The sequence below is a fragment of the Halictus rubicundus genome, chromosome 4, assembly GCF_050948215.1.
Source record: "Halictus rubicundus isolate RS-2024b chromosome 4, iyHalRubi1_principal, whole genome shotgun sequence".
NCBI lineage: Eukaryota > Metazoa > Arthropoda > Insecta > Hymenoptera > Halictidae > Halictus > Halictus rubicundus.
In genome coordinates, this window is record NC_135152.1 from 7,778,410 (window position 1) to 7,798,753 (window position 20,344).

General features: G+C 40.1%; 1 long non-coding RNA gene across 3 annotated transcripts in view; it reads right to left on the minus strand.

The window, feature by feature from the left end:
* Positions 1-7,763: 7,763 nt before the first annotated feature.
* LOC143353327 (uncharacterized) overlaps positions 7,764-20,344 on the minus strand; it is a 41,376-nt gene continuing 28,795 nt past the window's right edge. For 2 of the 3 annotated variants that reach the window (XR_013082110.1, XR_013082109.1), the window contains exon 2: positions 7,764-8,174. This is a non-coding gene — a long non-coding RNA (uncharacterized LOC143353327). Of the gene's footprint in view, positions 8,175-10,203; positions 10,318-20,344 lie in introns of those variants that run through there. The other variant, XR_013082108.1, reaches the window with a different exon arrangement.

The window sequence follows — 20,344 nt, forward strand, 5'->3', positions numbered from 1 at the left end:
CCCACGTGCGAGAGGACGTTGCCATTCGCTGGGAATTCAAATTGTGCTTCAAGCGACGAGTTAATTCGTCGGTCTGGTTCACAGAACCAGTCAATTCACAGTCGTCTTTAATAAACCGTTAATTTTCTCCTTGATTCAATAACTCTTGTGTTTGATTACTTTTATTCAATTTAATTCATAGTATTCTCTATTATTTAGTAACGCGGACCGAGAGACACCTCTCCTATTCATACCTCGTTGACCATAATGTCTCCGAGTTCGGGAGAAAAAGTTCCAAGTGAAAAATGGATCCGTAGAAGAAAGGCGCGAATAGTCGTCGGAACTCATCATTTCGAAGGGTCTCACTTTCAAAGTGACGCCTCTGAGAGACGGTTTGTATTGTAATAGGATGCCCTTTGTCCTCGAGGATCACTTTCCATCGAAAGATTTACAATTGTCCCGGTGAGATTGAACGGAACCTCTTGCCGAGGGGTCATTTCCACGGCAAATCGATCACTCTTCGACGTCACCGTCGGCGATTTTGTTCTAAATGAAATATGTTGCAGTCCGTGCGAAATTAGGAGGGGGTTTAAGTCATCGTTTGGCCCGTTTAGAATTTTTTTGAAAATTACAGGCCTTCGAAGTTCGCAATTTGTGGGCGAAGACGGGCTTCGCTTGCGAATTTTTATCTCGGGAGAAGTGTGTCCGATTGAGCTAACTTTTTTTTCGGTTCATTCAGGAAGGACTGGTCTGTCGTGAAATAATTTTTTCAACCTCGATAATTAACCGTATGACGTCGAAAAATGGAAACGAATTCTTCTCTCGCGTTGACACTAGGTTTACGGGGCACTAAAACTGAGTATTGTACATTACTATTACTGTTTTACATTACGATTATTTTGTTAAATAATTTATACCTAGAAAAATAAATTTCTTGAGTAATTCCACGTAGACGGATCTCCACAATCTCAATAATCGTAAATTAAAAATATTAGAACCCGTCATTCTGACGGGTCCGGTAAACCTATTGTTAAAAGCGCCACTAGGAGGCTATTCGTTGCTACAGCCCTGGCTTGTTGGTGCCCATGAGGGTGTTAGCGTCAAGGGACAGGTATCTGAGGCTTCGGCCGTTAACGAAGCCGATTGTCCAGTGAAATTTACACCATGAATCGCGGCCGTCTACCTGCTGGACCGTCTTTCATTCCCGAAGTGGTTCGGGTGTCGTCTCAGGTATACACACCGATGCCCACAAATCACCGGCGTGGAAAAACCGGCGAAAGAGCTTCCATGCTTCCATCCCGGCGGACGGTTCTGTCCGTCACGGTGCTGTCGTTTCTCGGAAAACGGATTTTCGGAAACGGGAGGCGTCTCCCGAAAATTTACGAGATCGGACGAACCGTGGCAAATCGGCGAGGTGCGAGCGCTGCAACCGATACCCGTGACAAACACCCCTGGAGCTTTTTAACTGCGCTCGAAAGAGAGCTCAGAAACGTAATGAAATTTTTTGCCGAAATCGTGAAACGGTATCGAGACTCTTAAAGCTTTGGAGGAAAATTATTATTCGCTGATCGTTGTGTAATTTTTCCCATAAAAGTCCACAGTCTACAGCCACGAAATAGACTTTACTTTGAATCGAACAAATCGCAAATAATTTGTGTTTTATTTCAATGTTGAAACGCGAAGATGGATTTGGATGTTTGTGCATAATACATACACGTGTCGCGGTGAAGTACAAAGAGATAAATATATCAATGGGAGACGGCAATTTTAAGCAACGTATAGTAATTTAGTACACATAGTACAGAAATGACGAAACTAGCTCCACGAATGTGAATGGATAGGCTTCTCTGCAATGAGGAGTTTTTTGACACGGGGTATACGTTGCTCAACCAGAGAGACATAACAAGGTGTTTGGTAACCTTCTAATGTGACAGATGGCACGTGTACGAGCATGTGCTCTTATCATTCAATTGTATCAATTCTACGTGGTAAAAAGGTAAAATATTCACGTTGGCATTTAACAACGAACGCGTCGAAAGATCACTGAATTTGGTTTTATTTTATTCTATTTTATTTAGATTTTAATTGGTTATTGGGACGCGTGTGAACGGAACAATCTACGAAATAAATTGTCACAGAAACACTTTAATTTTTCAGTAATAGTGAAATGTTCAATTCGAAATGGGTCATTTTGAGCCCCCTAGTAGTTAACACTAAACCTACCACGGTGAAAATGCCCAGTTTTATATTTGACAATTATTGGAACTATAAAAATTCATTTATAGAAAACAGTAGAATCAATTTCCTTGACCAAGCATTTATTACATTGAAAATTACGAACAATCTCAATAAATTTAGGGTTGCCAATTTTACAAGGAAATATTTATCAGACATTGTTAATGCTTAGTAGGTTTAGTGTTAAGGTCGGGTAAATATGTTGCATTATACTTTGAACTAGTTCGATGTCATATTGGGTCATTTAAAGATATCTCGTTTACTAAATCATTTATATGTTCCACTTTTCCCTGTAAACTTATTTAATTGAAGTTAATTGATATCTCTCTTTCTAGGACACGCTAATGCAATATATTAATTAGCCTTGATTACGTTCTGTTGGATTTTTAGAGGAAAATGGTCCAAAATTGTATAAAACAGACAAAACCGGACAATATTGAAGGCCGAATTAAAACAATATACGTAGCAACACGCTTCGTAAATATGTCAATATTTCGGACGAATGGTGTCAACTTACCTCACGAGGGGGAAATTTGATACGTTTTAACGTAATCAATGTAATATGTTCCCGTTTATATTGTATTATACTCTTTAACATATTTTTACTTTTGATAAATAAACGTGTGAAACTCAAGTACATTTAAAACATAAACTAACTCTAAGAAACGTATCAATTATTAATCACCTCGATTTAATGAACACAATTCCTCAGAAACTTGATTATCAAGATATATATAAGTAATTAAATAATTAGTTGTTACCTGAATATTCTAATCTTGCATAATAATTGGAACCTTTTCTCCACTTCGAACTATGCCATACACTAGTAATCCTTAACCCATTGTGGACGATTCATTGACAAAAATATTCTGTAATAATAATCATAACTTGCCCTCGTGGCTTCACGTAAAAATGTGTGACGTCACGAAATTATATCTGAAAGAAGAAACATCATACAAAGTAGCATAAGTATTCATCCACGGGACAGGTCGACCTATCTTTCTCAATGGAGAACCTGAATTTTCTCTCCAAATATTTTAATTTCAGTGTCAGTAATAGACTACAAATATCTGACAATTACGGGGTAGTCGCGATTCATCCCCTAGGTTCCAGCAGGATCGTCCGGCCGTCGCTCTAATTGCTACGGTTCGAATGAAAAGAAAAAAAAAAAGAAAAAAAAACAGCTGGTATTACTGACCGGTGATGATCACGTAACAGGTAACCGCAGGTGCACACAGTATCGGCAGGTGATACCGGCAGGCTTCTTCGAACGGGAAATGGATTTTTTGTGGCGTTACGACGTATATGCGGAAAATTCATTCATGGTTTGCTAGAATGGCTCGGGATGAACGAGCGTCCTTCGATTCACGAGAAATTTCGGGTCAACGGGACGGAGCCGGGATAGCTGGCTGTACCGGGAACCGGAAATGAGGTCGGGAATGACGTCATCGCGTTCAGTGCCGTTCATTCAACCCCCGGGGATAAACTGGGTCACCGGGCCAACGCCAACCCCACTCCGCGATCGGATCGTGGAAACGATACTGTGTTCGGGGGAGAACATACGCCAACCCCTTTCAACGAACGGCCGATTCATGCAACCTCTAGACGCCGCGGGACGCCATCTTGCCCGATACGAGACGCCCTTGCGGAGCCAGCCGGCGGAAACTGATTTCGCAAAATATTTATACAGTCGACCCCCCCCCCCTCTGTTACAACGTTCCGATAACACGGTTCCGATACAACGGCCGAACGCGTTCCTGTGATTAGCATTTTTTCTACGTTTCGCTCAATACGACGTCAACGCGTTGCGATTTATTTCACGGTCACAGTGATTAGAACCTCTTTGTCATTCATCACCTCTGGGAAGGTGTTGAAATTTGAAGGTGTTGCTATACGTCGGTCAAACGGAATTTTTTTTTTATATGAAACCACCGAAATTTAATAATATAATCACACCCGCCACGGATTAAACTTTGTAAATCCCCGTACGACGCGATCAAAAAATTGTTTAGAAAAGACTGTGTACAGTGAAACCTGTTTTTGTGCGGTAGATAGGGACCACATAAAAGAAACCGCGCCAAGAAGAAATATTCTCTATCATAATTTCCCTGCGGAAATCTATGATAAGGTTGAATTTCTAGCCTGATATTACGCGAAGAAAATTTTCAGGAAATAAACTGAAATTACTCGTTAATTATTAGGTTTAGGGCTAATGAAGGTCAATACTTTTTTACTCAGAATTCGACATTCTTCCATATTTTGGTATACAAAATATAGTATTTCATTTAAAAAAACAAAGTCGACCTTCAAATCTCCGAAACCCGTCCACCTGTAAAAAAATAAATACACTAAATTGTTTACCCCTTTAGACCATGCAACTTCTGTATACAAAACTTTTTCGTGCAACGCATCCTTTGGAAGTTATATAGGTGTGCAAGTTGCGTGGACCACCCTGTATATCAACAACACGGGTCTTGTTACCGTCATTTATCGTCCAGGAGACATACACTCCTCGAACGAAGAAAACGAAGAAACGTCGACCACCGGAACAGCGTAGGTATAAAAATTATCTTTAGAACGAGCAATACATTTTTAATCGTTCCACGGAAGAGAAAACGATCGAGGCTCTAAAAAAAAAAAAAAATTCCGTTTAACCGATATCGATCAACGCCGGTACCGTCTCGTCGCTTTTATTAGCAGTTTGTACGATACATAACGGGAACCGTAAAAAAAAAAAAAAAAAATAGAACAGGCTCTGTTTTATTTACAACGGAAAACTACTCGCGCTTGGTAAACGGTGTTTCAGGTTCGCGTGAGAAACTTATGCAACTGTTTTCCATTCAATTGTGGTCTCGGGCGCGCGCGATAAGAATAGATAGCGCCCGCTTGATCCCGGGCTCGGTGTTGTATCGCGCACGCATAAACGCGAGGAAACGCGTGTGCGGGGCGGTCGGAGGCTGAGACGTGTGTAAAACGGTGAATAGAAAAATCGCGCGGAGCCAGATGTCGGCCAGACGGAAGTGGAAAGGAAAAGGAAAAGAGGCAGGAAGACGCGTGGGCTTAGCTACGAATTAATCATTGAGAAGGAGGCAGGTGTCGGCTGCGCATCCGGATATGACGCGCCGTTCGAGTCTTCTTCTGATTCATTCGAACCAGTCTCCTTTGTTCACTCGCACGTAACACACGCATATCTGCGCCACGTTCGAACAATTGTTTTCAGGGTCTCTCGTCGTACGATATCGCGAGCGTGACTCCCACTAATATTCGGACCCTCTTAAAAATCGCATAATTTTGTCAATATTGAACCATACGACTTGGATTTTTTTTTAAAAGTTAGCACATTTGGTTTGCTACATAAAGTGAAAAAAATTTTTTCGAAAAATTTCAATTGGTCGAAATTGCAGAGAAAATACTGAAAGTTGTATTTTGCAACTTTTTTACGTGGACTTACATTGATAATTTAGAAAGTACGATTTGTAGATCTGTATGAATTATACATATTCCGAGAATTACATAAAAATCCTATTTTTATATGAAAATGAAATACTTCCGGACCGTGAACGCGCTAAACATATTACAAATTCATTCGTGGCCCGGAAAAACATCAATCAAAGTTGCAGATTTATTTTGAGTGCAAACGTTCCGCGTGAAACTTTCGAATTCGGAAAAGTCCGTTGACGACGTACGGTGGGACGACAGTGCTCGGGTTCGAGAAACGGGATGCGAACGAATGTTTGGCTTCTATTCTTGTAACCCTCGTCCTTCGGACCCCTTTTCCGCAGGAAAAAGGAAAGGGGTCATGCATTTCCGGCTTACCAGAGCTTCAGGAGATTCTCAAAGGACGAACCGGTGTGTTTCTCCCTTTTACAGATCGCACGCGGCCGTGAGTAAAACTCGCGGATATACGATCTGCTGAAATTCTTTACGAGCCTCTCTCTCTCTCTCTCTCTCTCTCTCTCTCTCTCTCTCTGACCTGCTGGAATTCTTGTTCCAGCTGAGCATACGTCCACGCGCTCGAATCATTCGAAATGATAACTTCTACGGGGACAAACCCGACAAACAACCCCCAATAGTTTACCATTTATTTGATTTATTTATCGTTTATTTTTTCGTGGCCGTATCAACTGCGAGACATAATTAACATACAATTCATGCATACAATATAATTAACAGTAACGTCACGTTATAGAACTACAGAGATTTCTCTATACATGTCGCCAAGGCCTAGGTGATAAACGTCACGGAATTATCCCCACTACCGTGGGGTGTACCCCGTGAGGAGCCTCGAAGGTCGAATGGCCTTGGACGCAGAGGAGTGTAAACATAACACAGCTCGTGTATATGTATCTCCTGGATGATATACCATATGTCGCTGGCTATACCATATATGGAAAATTCACTGTATAGCGAGTCATATACGTCAATGGATTTAACACTAAGTTCATAGACCACAAAAAAAGAACGGCTATTTTACATTATAACGGCTATTTTTATAGAAATAACAGGGACGTGTCTATCCAAACTTTAATTCTATTTTTTTATAATGCATACCCAAAAAACAATTCCTCATCTTTTACAATCTCAGTAATCGTAAATTAAAAATATTAGAACCCGTGAACGTGAAAACTAATGTTAGACGGTTTGCCGACGACATTAAGATGTACCATAAAACAGCATAGTATGTGACATTATGAGCGAGTTTGATCCAGCATAAGTTATACGGCCATAAAAATGTGATGTGAAAATATGATGTCGTACATCTCTCGAGAAGCACCAAAGTTTAAAAAAAAATATCTTGTTTAATAATCTTTTATCCTCTTTTAACCTTACCCTAAATATATGTTCGCGACACTGTCTATAAACATTCTGTTCTTGCTTTTCAAGCATGTTTTCCATAATTTCTTCCTGGATCTCGATTATTATCTGTTGGATCTTAATTTGAACCGTCTATCTCTTAGTTAAGCAACGCTCAATTAATCGAGCTCCCGGATTATTTTTAATCCACCGTTACTATTAATAAAAGAACTTTAGTTCTATTTTTCATCAGACTCCCGACGTTCGGTCGTAATTGCTCCAATGCAAACATTTTTGATCTGATTAGCACATTTTAATAGAAAATTAGTTTTCCTCTTGCTACATCCGGCATCGCAGAACGTTTTAAAGTTATATTCTGATTTTGAAACTTGGAGGAAAAATCAACTGTTTCGCATTCTCTTCGAGTACAAGTGTTCTCGTGACTGTGTACAAAAAGTTTCGTTTCAATTCGGAAAATGTTTAATGTTGTACTGTAAATACCGCCATAGTGCAAGTAATCAAGATTTTCATTTGATTTTGATTTAGACCAGATTCATACTGATTAAAATATGCTTCCTCATTTTTTGTTTCCGTTCAGCAGAAGTCCCGGAATCATGGCAACAGTCATTATTTTTAAACTGAATGAAAACGTACATAAAAAAATATGTCTCTTGTAATTTTTATTGTATTTACTTAAAAAAAATGATGTACGTACCTCAAGTACCTATATATGTGTGTGCAAAACTGTTAATAGTTCTCTTGAAAAGAATTCACAAAAATGTTAAAAAAAATGTTATTCAAAGTCAGGATATCGTAGAAATCATGATGGATCGGAACATGCTAATTGGGGTATTGCCGCCTGAAAAATTGTTCCCAGATCCGTGAACCGTTAATTGTCATACATATATGTAAATTTTGAATGAACTCTTAGGCGTTCGAATCTACGAGATGATAGCCGCTCGGAGAAAGAGTTGAATGACCCGTGGCGCAAGGTTATTCAATGTTAACCAGTATCATCTCCTCGATAATAGGTTCTAAAATTCTCGTGATTCACCTTGTTGATGAGATACACGCTTTAAAGATTGCTTCACCACGTGGTTGGTAGCCTTGCATCGCGATGTTACGTGTCATAGGCCGTTGCTCTTGTCGTGAACCTGAATCATCGTCTGCAATGAAAAAAAAAGTCACAGTTTCTTTTTTAATCTGTCACACGTTGCTCTGAACGTACTCCAACACTAAACGTCGCTGGTAAGCGTTGCCTTGTAAAAATGACGCCGTTGAAATTAATTACATTTTCAAATGAATGACGAAATTAGTTAATTTTTAATGGTGGCGAGTACAATTAAGTAAACAGCAATGTCACGATCGACTTTCTAATTTTGTCGGTTAGAAAAGTACCGATTTTTGTTAAAAGTATTATGCTTGGATCTTTTTATTCAATTTGAAATATTACAAAAATAGTTCTTTACTGTTGAGACCACCTGACTCACTTTTGTCTTCCTATAAAGCTATATTGTTATACTTGATTATATTTTTTTTTATATTCCTTCAATCTCAAAATTGTAAATTGTTTGCTTATCGACCCTTTTTGCTTTTATATTATCATTATAGCACGGATACGTACTTTCTCAAACGTGAATTAGGTTATTTGTCAAATGAAATGAAAAAAAACAACAAATTACACGAACACAAATGATCAAAATGAATTTTTTACGGGCACATAATATGCATTAGAATGTTAATGTTTACCAGATCGTGGAAAGTGAAAATATCAAATACATATAATAAATACATAAATTAATAAAATAAGTACAAATACATAATGTAATGTGATAATTTATATTACAATAACATATTATTGTAATACAATAAATATCATTCGTGAGACAGAATCATGAATAAAACTAAAGGTGACAGAATTCATAACATAAGGAGTTCGGATGAATTTCGTTACGAAAAAATGTATGAGTTTGCACGATTATCGGTGGAGCGATAAAAACGTGACGAAATAAATTCGTCGGAAAAAAACGATTTACGCAATAACCGGAGGTTGTTTTGCTTAACAACAGTGATCTGTACGCTTCGGATGCACGGGTCACGAGACGAAGTTATATCACCAATCGAGACATTCGGTGTGGATGCACGTTTGTATTTTATGAAAGGTTGCGAAATGGAGCGTGGAAAATTTCCACGTTTCTTAACTACGAAATTACGTACGAAAGATGTAGCAGCGGGAATCTTGAAAATTATGGATCAACCGTTACCATGTTACGCGAGCTCCTAATGAGAATGATGAAACTGCATGAATGGAGACCGGCCGAGCATTACTTTCACGACAGAGCGCATTCTGTGCGCAATTATTTACTTCCTTCTTTTTCAATTTATGCGCGCTGCTCGCTGGAGTTCGTACCGAAAAAAACCGATTTTCGAGTTCCAGAAATTCTGGCACGCTGGTTTTTGGCTTTTCACGACTTTTTACTTTCTATAATGTAATTTGAACAATAACCAAATATTTATAGCTACCGACTTCAAAAATGTACAGTTTATTTGTTACATATAGAATGAAACAAAATATAATAAAATAACACGTTTTATCGAAAAACAAAGAACGACATATCATTTTTCACCGCATATTCATGGAACTACAAAAACATAATAAAATATACTTTATGTAAAAACGAATATAAAAAACTAGCCTAACTTAAAATTAAAATAACTAGAGTTCATACAATTTTTCAGTGAATATTATATTTATGGAAGTATAAAAATGTAACAAACGAGTTTGTAAATTCTATTGCACTCTGGATTTTCAATATTTTACTAGGATAGACATAAAGATATGAGAACTCAGTAAGATTTTTTTTCAAAATTGATACCTAATTTTCACCTAGTTTCATCTTTTCGCACTACAGTGATTTCTCTATATATGTCGCCAAGGCCTGGCTGACAAACGCCGCGGAATTATCCCCACTACCGAGGAATGCATACAAGCTCGAGAAGCTCGGGTATATCTCCTGCACGATACACGTCGCTGACAAGACCCGTGTTGTTGGCATATGTATATCGAGAATTCACTGTATAGATAATTGAAAGTACAAGGGTACTTTCGCTTCTAGGACCATTTTTCAGCAGGAAAAAATTGTCCCATTATTAGCACCACGTGAACCACAGTTGTAAATAGTTACCGGTGATTACTTTGAATTTCTGCCGTTGCATTAGGAGCAATTCTGTTTTTTTCAAAGGCAGATGCTTTCGACGATTTCGTGACAACCATGGCTAGACCCATTCAGATCCTTACGCATCAATCTTTGTACACATTCCTGAACCTGCTTCTATAGTTCAGCAATGAATCGTTCAATCAGCTCGGTCGAAGTATACTTCACCTGCGCGCGCGTGTGCGAGCGTGTGTGTGCAGGTATCCGACGAGACCGATAGTAAACACATCGATAGAGAGGCGCGAGGTAAATGGAAACTGATTCGTAGGAATACGCGTGTTTTTATCAAGGCGATTGTGTTTGGCCATCCGAGACTCTATTTTTACAGCAGCGAAGGATGCTGAAAGGGATGCATTATACGTGGATGACCCAGTTTCGTCGCGGCGGCACGGTGTTCCTGGGTAAACTGCTAGTTGAATGGTCTCATCGACGTCACTATTCGCGAACTGGGTCGCCATAGAATTTCCGTGTCTCTCTCTGTCTCCCTTTCTCTCTCTCTCTCTCTGCTTGCACCCGTGCGGTGGTCCTCCGTCAAAGCCGGGGTTGCTTGTCACGGTACCCGCGCAGCGCAATCAAGCGTTTACGGAAAATCGAATTTTCGAAAATACCGATGGTTTCGTAAACCCGATAACCCGGGCCGCGTCGTTTGTCGTTGGCGCTGACGTTGATACGGGTTGTAAAGGGCGCATAGGCCGAGGACGAGAAAGGTGAACGACGGGGACGTTGCTGAAATGCTATTTCCGAATTTTGTAATATTTTTATGTCGACGTGTACAGTTTCTAGCTCCATTTCTATGTCATTAATGCGACGGTAACAACAAAGAAAATTTTCGATTTTTATGGAGATGTATCGAAGGTCAACAAGTGTCAACGTTGATTCAGAAGGTTTGCTTCTGGTGATTATGATCTCTCTGACAGGCCTTGAAGTGGAAAGTTGAATTTGATAATGACACCCTCAAATCTCTAGCGGAAGCTGATCCAAAATTAAGTATACAAGAATTATCGAGAAGCCTTGGGTCCACATGGTCAACTATACAAAGGCACCTACACGAAACGGGAAAGGCATATAGGCAAGGAATATGGGTACCGCATCAATTATCTGAGACCAACAAGAATATTCGTCGATCAATTTGCACTTCATTGCTATCCAGATTTCGTAGAGATCCATTTCTTAGCAGAATCGTCACCGGAGATGAAAAATGGATTCTTTATGATAACATAAAGCGTTCCAAGCAATGGCTTCCTGCAAATCAAACCGCAATATCAACCCCTACACCTAGCTTATCACTTAGAAAGGTGTTACTGAGCATTTGGTGGGACTGTCGTGGCATAATTCACTTTGAGTTGTTGAAACCTGGAGAAACAGTTACTGCTGAGTTGTATTGTCAGCAATTACAACGGCTGTATTCACAACTATTGAAAAAGAGGGCATCTTTAGTCCAGAGAAAAGGTGTAATACTGCAAATTGACAATGCCCGGCCCCATACAGCGAAACTCACACAGGAAAAAATCAAAGAATTGCAAAGGGAAGTTTTACTGCGCCCCCCGTACTCACCGGATATTGCTCCGTCTGACTATCATCTTTTCAGATCTCTGGAGCATTATTTAAGAAATAAAATATTCACTTCTGTAGAAGATGTAAGGAGGCACCTTGAGTCATATTTTGCTTGACGAACCCTGGATTTCTATAAGAGGGGGATTGAAAATTTGCAGGACAGATGGCAAACTGTCCTTGACAATGATGGAGATTATATAATAAATTAAGAAATAATAACTTGAATTTACTACAAAGTTTGTTTTAGATTTCAAAATAATTGATTACTTATGGGTCCCCCTAATAATTGTTCCCCTCATATTTTATCGAAACTGACACATGTCCTCCAGAGTACGTATGTCTTCAACTTTTGTCCTTTTTCAATTAGGAAGCTCGCGAGTCTCGATGGAAAAGCCTGCGAAAGATTTCATAATGGTGATCCCATTTAGCGTTGTGTACACACGATATTTCATTGTGGGATTTACTGTCGAGCGGATCGCCTCATCGTTCACAAAAGGATCGCGGCATGAATGAATCTGCCGACAGTGCTGTCCTCTAAATAGGTCACCGTAGTCTCTGTTCGTCTTTTACCGTGCACCTCGCAGCCATAAATGAACCGAGCTCGGGCGCAATAAATATTGAGAATTTATATTTCGTTGAACCTTTGGAAATTTCTGTGTTCCAACACTGTAAAAAATTAATCAACAGCAGAAACAATAGGAGAAGAACGATCTTATATTTATAGATACCGAGTGTTCGGTCGATAAATATTAGTTGGAAAGTTGTTAAAAGAGGAAGCCTATCGTAATTTTTAACAAGTTTATTTTGATATGCTTTAATTTAATAAAGATTAGTGAAAAGAAAATTTATTGCCTTCTCGTTGGCATAAATTATACCCTTCCTCCGCGATATTATAAAATCATGCTGATCTGGAAAAAGATGATTTTATACAATATTATGTCTGAAGTACATCGAATTTATTTTCTTTTAGCGAAAGCTAGACACTGGTCTCTTTTGTCGGCACCTATCGTTTCTTTTGTTTTATAAGGAAGACAAAACGAGGGAATCGCATGATCGATGTGTCACAGCGGCCATTATCGAATTCTCATTGGCAAGAGGAGTTAGCACGTTGGATCTGAAAGAAATGCAAGGTGAATGGACCAGTCGACGTCATCACTTGCGAACTAGGTCAGCCCCGGCGATTTCAGTTCACATTTTCCCTCGCGCCACCCCTACTCGTTGCGGCAGTTCATTGGAAGCTCGAAAAACGCTAATTTGGGAGATTCATTACCGTCCGACCATAGGTCAAGATCTCTCGCTTCAACCGTTTCCATTTGTTCGACCTTTCCGACCGATTATTCAGCACTTAATGTCGTTTTCATGCTCGCGGTTATTTTTTCACCCGGCAACGACGAATCGGAGGTTTCAATATTTCCATGATAATATTATTTCAATGTCGAAGTATCAACTTATGCGTTGACGTATGTACGTAGCGAAAGTTTATCGTGAGGAAATATGCTGATCGGATACGCTGAACCATTCAGACCTTGTCGTGGCCTCAAACGTCGCCGCGATTTAATCGATAAAAGGACATATCGAATCCAGAACTGAAATTATTCATGGCAGTTGCCATTAAATTATCACCGTGGGGCGCAGTGAGCAACAATGTACTATACATATATCTAACCGTACAGTGAATACCCTCGCAGCCCCTCACGGGGTACACCCCGCGGTAGTGGGGATAATTCCACGACGTTTATCATCCAGGCGACATATATAGAGAAATCACTGTACTTTGTTAGTGAATTTTCGATTGTACGAATTAATACTGTACAGCAACAGATGTACAAATTATATCAGGGTTTTATGAGCAAACTGAGTAGATCAAATTCAAAAGAGTTAAAATATTGGAAAAATTTAAAAATACCGTTGAATAGTTTCCAAAATGGTTAAGAAAGGGAATAGAATGTCTATATGGCTCCTGTATTTTGTAATAAATGCAAACAATTTTTATTTTGCATAAAAACACCGCCGTACCATTTTAGAACCATTGTACCATTGATTAGAACGTCTTTATCTGTAAAAATGTCACAGAAGTGAGACGAAAATTTACATTCTTTCTGTGATTACAGAAGAATGCAATTGCAATTGGTCTAAAAAGAAAGTGGTAACGTTCATAATTTTTCGAGCTCGTTTAAAATCGTCGACACGGGTCCGACTCGTTGTAACAAGGCTAATGAACGTGTGAAATTCGAGAAAAATAATTTACAGCCGAAAACAAGTTGTTGCAGCGGAACGACATGCAGCTGTGAAAGGATAACGCGGGGAAGGTTATCGCAAACAGACGTTACCAAGTCGATATCGATGTTGCGACGAGGACTTTTCGAATGACGTGGATGAAAGAGAGGGTCTCTGCAGACAGACTCTTCCTCTCCCTCTCTCTCTCCCTCTCTCTCTCTCTCTCTCTCGCTCCCACGAATCGCTCCACCTCGAGTTTGTAATTACTAAGCAGGGTTGTTGCTAGGGGCAAGAGAGCGTTCCAGAGGCGGAGAAATAAAAGGGCGACGATAAATTTCCGGCGGCGAGAAATAAACGTCGAGGTCGCGCGGCCCGGCTCTTTCCTCCGTTCCTGCTTTCCTCATCTTCGCCAATAAAATTTCCTCTCTTTCTTTTTTTCCCCCCATCGTCGCCTGTCTGTTTCTCTTTCCACTCGACGAACTGAATTCATTCTTCGCTGACTATGGAACCCGGCCACGTGTATTGAACAACGAATCGGCACAGCCGTCGCGAATACGGGGGAAAACTATGCAAATGATTCGTGCGAATATCTGCGACGAACGTGAGAACCCTGTCAACCAGTCTTTCCGCGTCGCGATCGAAAATCTGTGGCACGCTTCGCCTCTTTCATTCGGACGCGGTTCTGGAAAGTTTTGCCGAAGAACGGCGAAGAATGCGACTCGAAATGTTGCTTGTTATCGGCATTACGTTCGGCCTGGTCGACGCAATCGTACACTTTCAGCCGGCGATTAAGACCGGTGATTAATTGTCTAAAAAGCGACGGCAATTTATAACGGCAATTTGTAATGTAACAAGTCGGCTGAGATTATTATTTCAAAGAGAAACTGAGCTGTACTCGTGCTTTAGGGACACGCTGTTGCGAAATATGTGACCGGAGCCTGATCAGAATTTGTATTGTCAAAATAAGACGGTTGAACAGTGATTCTAGAGGTTTGCGAATTGATGAGTGTTACACTAACGATACAAAATGGCAGGATATCAAAGATTCATCGGCTGGAGGAACTCAAATCCGACGTTTCAGAGCCTTGCCTTAACACTAAACGTACCGAGCTATAAATGTAGCAGGTACATGTTGCCTTATAAAAATGACAAGATTTAATTTATTTAGACTTTGCGCGGTTCTTATTGCAATGCGTGAAAGCATCTTTATAATATCAAAAATTGTCAAATAAAAAACCTAGAACCGGTCATTTGACCGGTGGTGGTACGTTTAGTGTTAAAAACGACGATCCTAATGCAACACGATAAAATTCGTATTTTGCACCGCATGCAACATCTAGCAATAAATATGGTGTCTACAGTAATACAATCTCTTGTTATAATAAAGTATGTTGTTTCGTACAATCGTTATTGTCCACCAATTATATGATAAAAATATTCTTTTCAAAATGCTCCAATCATTATTCTTGTACATTGATCAAATCTCTTATATTTTATGTTACATTCCTCGCACGACACATCAATGTTCGTTCTGTAAATGAAGAGGGCATCATAAATGTTATTCCTCCGGTTAATACAAATCACGTTCATTCACTCGACAGGTGTCACGCTGTACTCTACAAGCTGCTAAAAATGTGTGTGTAATAACTATGCATTGTATGTAATAAATAACAGTGTTAAAAATTTCGGAAAGGCCCGAAAGATGTCAGTCGAGGATAGCCCTTGATCCGCGTATCGTTGACGGTACAATTAAGACTTGTCTCTGTCCGACACGGAGTGTTTTTTTAAACAAACAGCACAAGGGGCCCAGTGATACGCAAATATCGATGGAAAACGGAGGTGAAAAAAGTTGCAAAGGAGTGAAAACGACGAGGAGAGGGGGAGAAAAAGACGGAGAAGGTGACGCATGAACGGAAAGCGGAAGTAACGGAGCCGCTCAATGAAAGAGCCTCTACCCCTGCAGCGGATGCGAATGGGCAACCAGCCCATTGAAGATACCTCGGATATTCGCAATGCGTATGCGCAGGGTTGACGTTTCTCTTTATCGAGCAACCGAGCATCTCTCTCTCTCTCTCTCTCTCTCTCTCTCTCTCTTTTTCGTTCACTCTCTCCTGCCCCCTCTCTGTCGCTTTCCCCTCCACATCTCCGCGGCCTCTCCCCTCGCTTCCTTCCGTCCTTCCTCTTTTATCAGCCGTTGTTCCATCCGTCTCTCTCCGACACAGCGCCACGGCCGTTTATTTTCATTCTCGCTCTTGTCCTTTGGCCATGCGAATTTTTTTCGCTCCAAATTGTTCATTGTCCGCGGCCCCGGACGACGCGCGTTTGTCAACAATATCGACGCGAGAGAACCGGGCAAATGCGAAGTACGACATCAAAACTCACCGGCTCCATTTTCCGAAGACTTTGAGGCGAACGTTCCCAACACTGGATTTATGGAGATTTTCTAATTTACGATTATTGAGAGTGCACAGATTATTCATTCGTGAGGAATTATTCGATGGATTTATTTCTTCGAGCACGTTTCGGATAGACAGAAATCGCTAAAAATCTGTATAAGTAAATTTTTATTATTTTTATAAAGCATATGTGAAATAGTCACTTTCGGTGCTCCATAAATCTAGTGTCAACCCTTCGTGGGCAACCTAGGTCGTTTGTGTCTGGAGCGAAATTTCATTCTTGAATTTTTCTCTTTCGAAAATTTATTCTTTCCTATTAACAATTTAAACATTCGACGTTCCAACGACTATACACTAAAATAGGGACTTCAATGCATATTCCAGAGTATTTTTAAAAATGTTTGGGAGTCTAGAACAGTAAGAAAAAAAATTTGTCGTGGACATAAACGACCCAGGTTACTCATGGAAGGTGCAAAAAAGCATGCTCGCCCACAGAGGGTTGATTATCTGCTAGCCGTTTCTAATTGAATTGCGCGAAAAGTTGCGTCTCCGAGAATTGACAGAAACCTTTTGAAAATATAGATTAAGTTAAAAGAATTATTGGATTGTGTGTAAACAGGTCCTTTCAAAAAACCTGTCGTTTGTTGTTAATCAAGAGAAAGTGTACATAGATAGCTAAACATTGTAGACAAAGACGTTTCACCCATAGAAAGCGTAAAACCAGGTCACTTTTGATAAAATTGACAAACGAGAAAGTAATTCACGCGGAGCAGAAATAATTTCTACAACTAACCTAGCAAGTGTGATTTGCATTGTTGGGAAATGTCATCGTCGTGTTCCATTGTTAACGAGGTCCGGTCCCATTCTTTTGGACTGGCAGAGGAAATCTAACGTATCTCATATTTAAAAACCGATTAGCCGGGACACGTTGCTCATTTGAAATTCAGAGTGCTTCCGCTGGACCGAAGACACATCTTGTTCCGAAAATATTATTAGTCCGATCGATGAAGTGCATCCGGCCACCGGCGGATAAGAAGTCACGGCTCGTTTACGGTGTAATCGTCACACTCGTATCGCTAATTAGTCACTAATTACATGTGTTCCCCCCGTCGTTCAGTCTGGCAGTGTTACAGCACACGAGGAGCCCGCGCGCTTAACGAACGAAGCCTTCTGCTTCCAGACGTGGGCGTACTTCCGCTTCACTTTAAGAATATAATCCGCTATCCGGCGTGTTCGGCCGTATTCCGGGGCAAAATGAATAATTGCTCCGAATAAAATTACGAACGGTGACTCATCCGGGGGCTACAAGTCGAAGAAAGCCGAGCGAACTTATTTACGACGGAACGATACGCCGGTATCTGTTTCGCCTGTCTCTTTACATTTATTTCTTCGTGTTGTTTCTGAATAACTCCCTATCATTTCACGTATTTTATTTAAAATGTACTTCGAAAGGCTAATATATTTTTTACTGCAGATAGTGATGCATTTACAATGACATACTTTGGTCATGCACATCAACAACCGTTCGCACAATAAATACCTGTTCAATTTTTTCCTCAATAACTCACTTCAAGTGTTTTCTTCCAAATGTTATTTCAAAAGAGTAATTTTTCAAATATACTTTTTACTGCAGATAGTGATTCATTTACAATAACGTATTTTGGTCATACACATTAACAACCGTTCGCACTATAAATACGTGTTGATTTTTGTCTAGTCTAGTTATTAAAAAAAAAAAATGGCTAAAAATTTGGGCAGCAGGTTCTTGTTATTTTGATAAAGTAATGTAAAATAGTTACTTTTAGTGGTCGGTAAACCTAGCGGTAAAGACTCATGCTGTACGAAAACGCGAAAAACCATGTTGCACGTGCTACAGCCTAATAAAAAAAAAGACACTCGGGTCGGAAGGGTTAACGGGCGAAAGCTGCGCCTTATTAGCTCGCGACGGAACAAGGAATGTTATTGTTTCACGAGTGTCCGAGATTACGCGTGCGGTACGTGCTGGACGCACTGTACAGGGATTTCGAGTCACCGATGAATTATGCACGGGAGGAAACGGAGAGTCGTTACGAGGAATTCCGGCCGCGGTTAAGAACATTTCTTCGAGAAACACACGTGTTTCTGTCGTTTCTTTTAACACGGCCCGCCGACGCGTGATTCCTGTCTCACGTTCTTCCTAAAAAGAGTTAGGTGTATGCCGTCTATGTGCACATGTCCGCGCACGCATTTCGGTAGGGGTTCTTGCGGTTCTCACGCTGCCGGTGAATCTGTCTCACGAAAGCGCGATTACACGTTGATCGTTGGCCAAGCCGTTCCGTTTCACGCGATTTAATAATCGGACGGCCTGCCAGCGGTAAACAGGCAACTTTTTACACGTTGTTTGTCGTGTATCCCGTTTTAGCAAAAAGGTGACTTCTCACTTGGCGTAAAAAAGAAGTTGGTTCCGAGCAGCAGGCACGATACTTTCGTAACGAATAACGTTGCGTAAAAATAAAATTAGAGGCGTACCTTTTTGAGACGATTTCACGCTGTAAACTTATATTGCGTTGTGTCAAAAGAATATTAATAAAAAAAATTGAAATAAATATTAAAATTATACATCAAATATTATCGTTTATTGCAAGTTAAATCGTATTGAATTGTATTTATTAGGGGGGCCCATAAGTAATCAATTATTTTGAAATCTAAAACAAACTTTGTAGTAAATTCAAGTTATTATTTCTTAATTTATTATACAATCTCTATCATTGTCAAGGGCAGTTTGCCATCTTTCCTGCAAATTTTCAATCCTCCTCTTACAGAAATCCAGGGTTCGTGAAGCAAAATATGACTCAAGGTACCTCCTTACATCTTCTATAGAAATGAATGTTTTATTTCTTAAATAATGCTCCAGAGATCTGAAAAGATGATAGTCTGACGGAGCAATATCCGGCGAGTACGGGGGGTGCAGTAAAACTTCCCTTTGCAATTCTTTGATTTTTTCCTGTGTGAGTTTCGCTGTATGGGGCCGGGCATTGTCAATTTGCAGTATTACACCTTTTCTCTGGACTAAAGATGCCCTCTTTTTCAATAGTTGTGAATACAGCCGTTGTAATTGCTGACAATACAACTCAGCAGTAACCGTTTCTCCTGGTTTCAACAACTCAAAGTGAATTATGCCACGACAGTCCCACCAAATGCTCAGTAACACCTTTCTAAGTGATAAGCTAGGTTTAGGGGTTGATATTGCGGTTTGATTTGCAGGAAGCCATTGCTTGGAACGCTTTATGTTGTCATAAAGAATACATTTTTCATCTCCGGTGACGATTCTGCTAAGAAATGGATCTCTACGAAATCTGGATAGCAATGAAGTGCAAATTGATCGACGAATATTCTTGTTGGTCTCAGATAATTGATGCGGTACCCATATTCCTTGCCTAAATGCCTTTCCCGTTTCGTGTAGGCACCTTTGTATAGTTGACCATGTGGACCCAAGGCTTTTCAATAATTCTTGTATACTTAATTTTGGATCAGCTTCCGCTAGAGATTTGAGGGTGTCATTATCAAATTCAACTGGTCGTCCTCTTGGAGGCCTGTCGGAGAGATCATAATCACCGGCAGCAAACCTTCTGAACCAACGTTGACACTTGTCGACCTTCAATACATCTCCATAAACATCGCAAATTTTCTTTGTTGTTACCGTCGCATTAAATCCCGTATGAAAATGAAAAAGTATGCAATGACGAATATGATTCGCGGAAGGAACGGACGCCGCCATTTTATTACAGGGTTGTAAAAAAAATTATACTTTTTAAAACAAATTCTTTGCAAATAATTGATTACTTATGAGTACCCCTAATATCACCGTGTTTATATTATTTGTATGAAACCGAAAGAAACATGGCCGTTCGCTTCTCAGATTGTGGATCGCTGGAGACATCTACTGAGGAACAGCCTAGCAAATTCAATCACGTT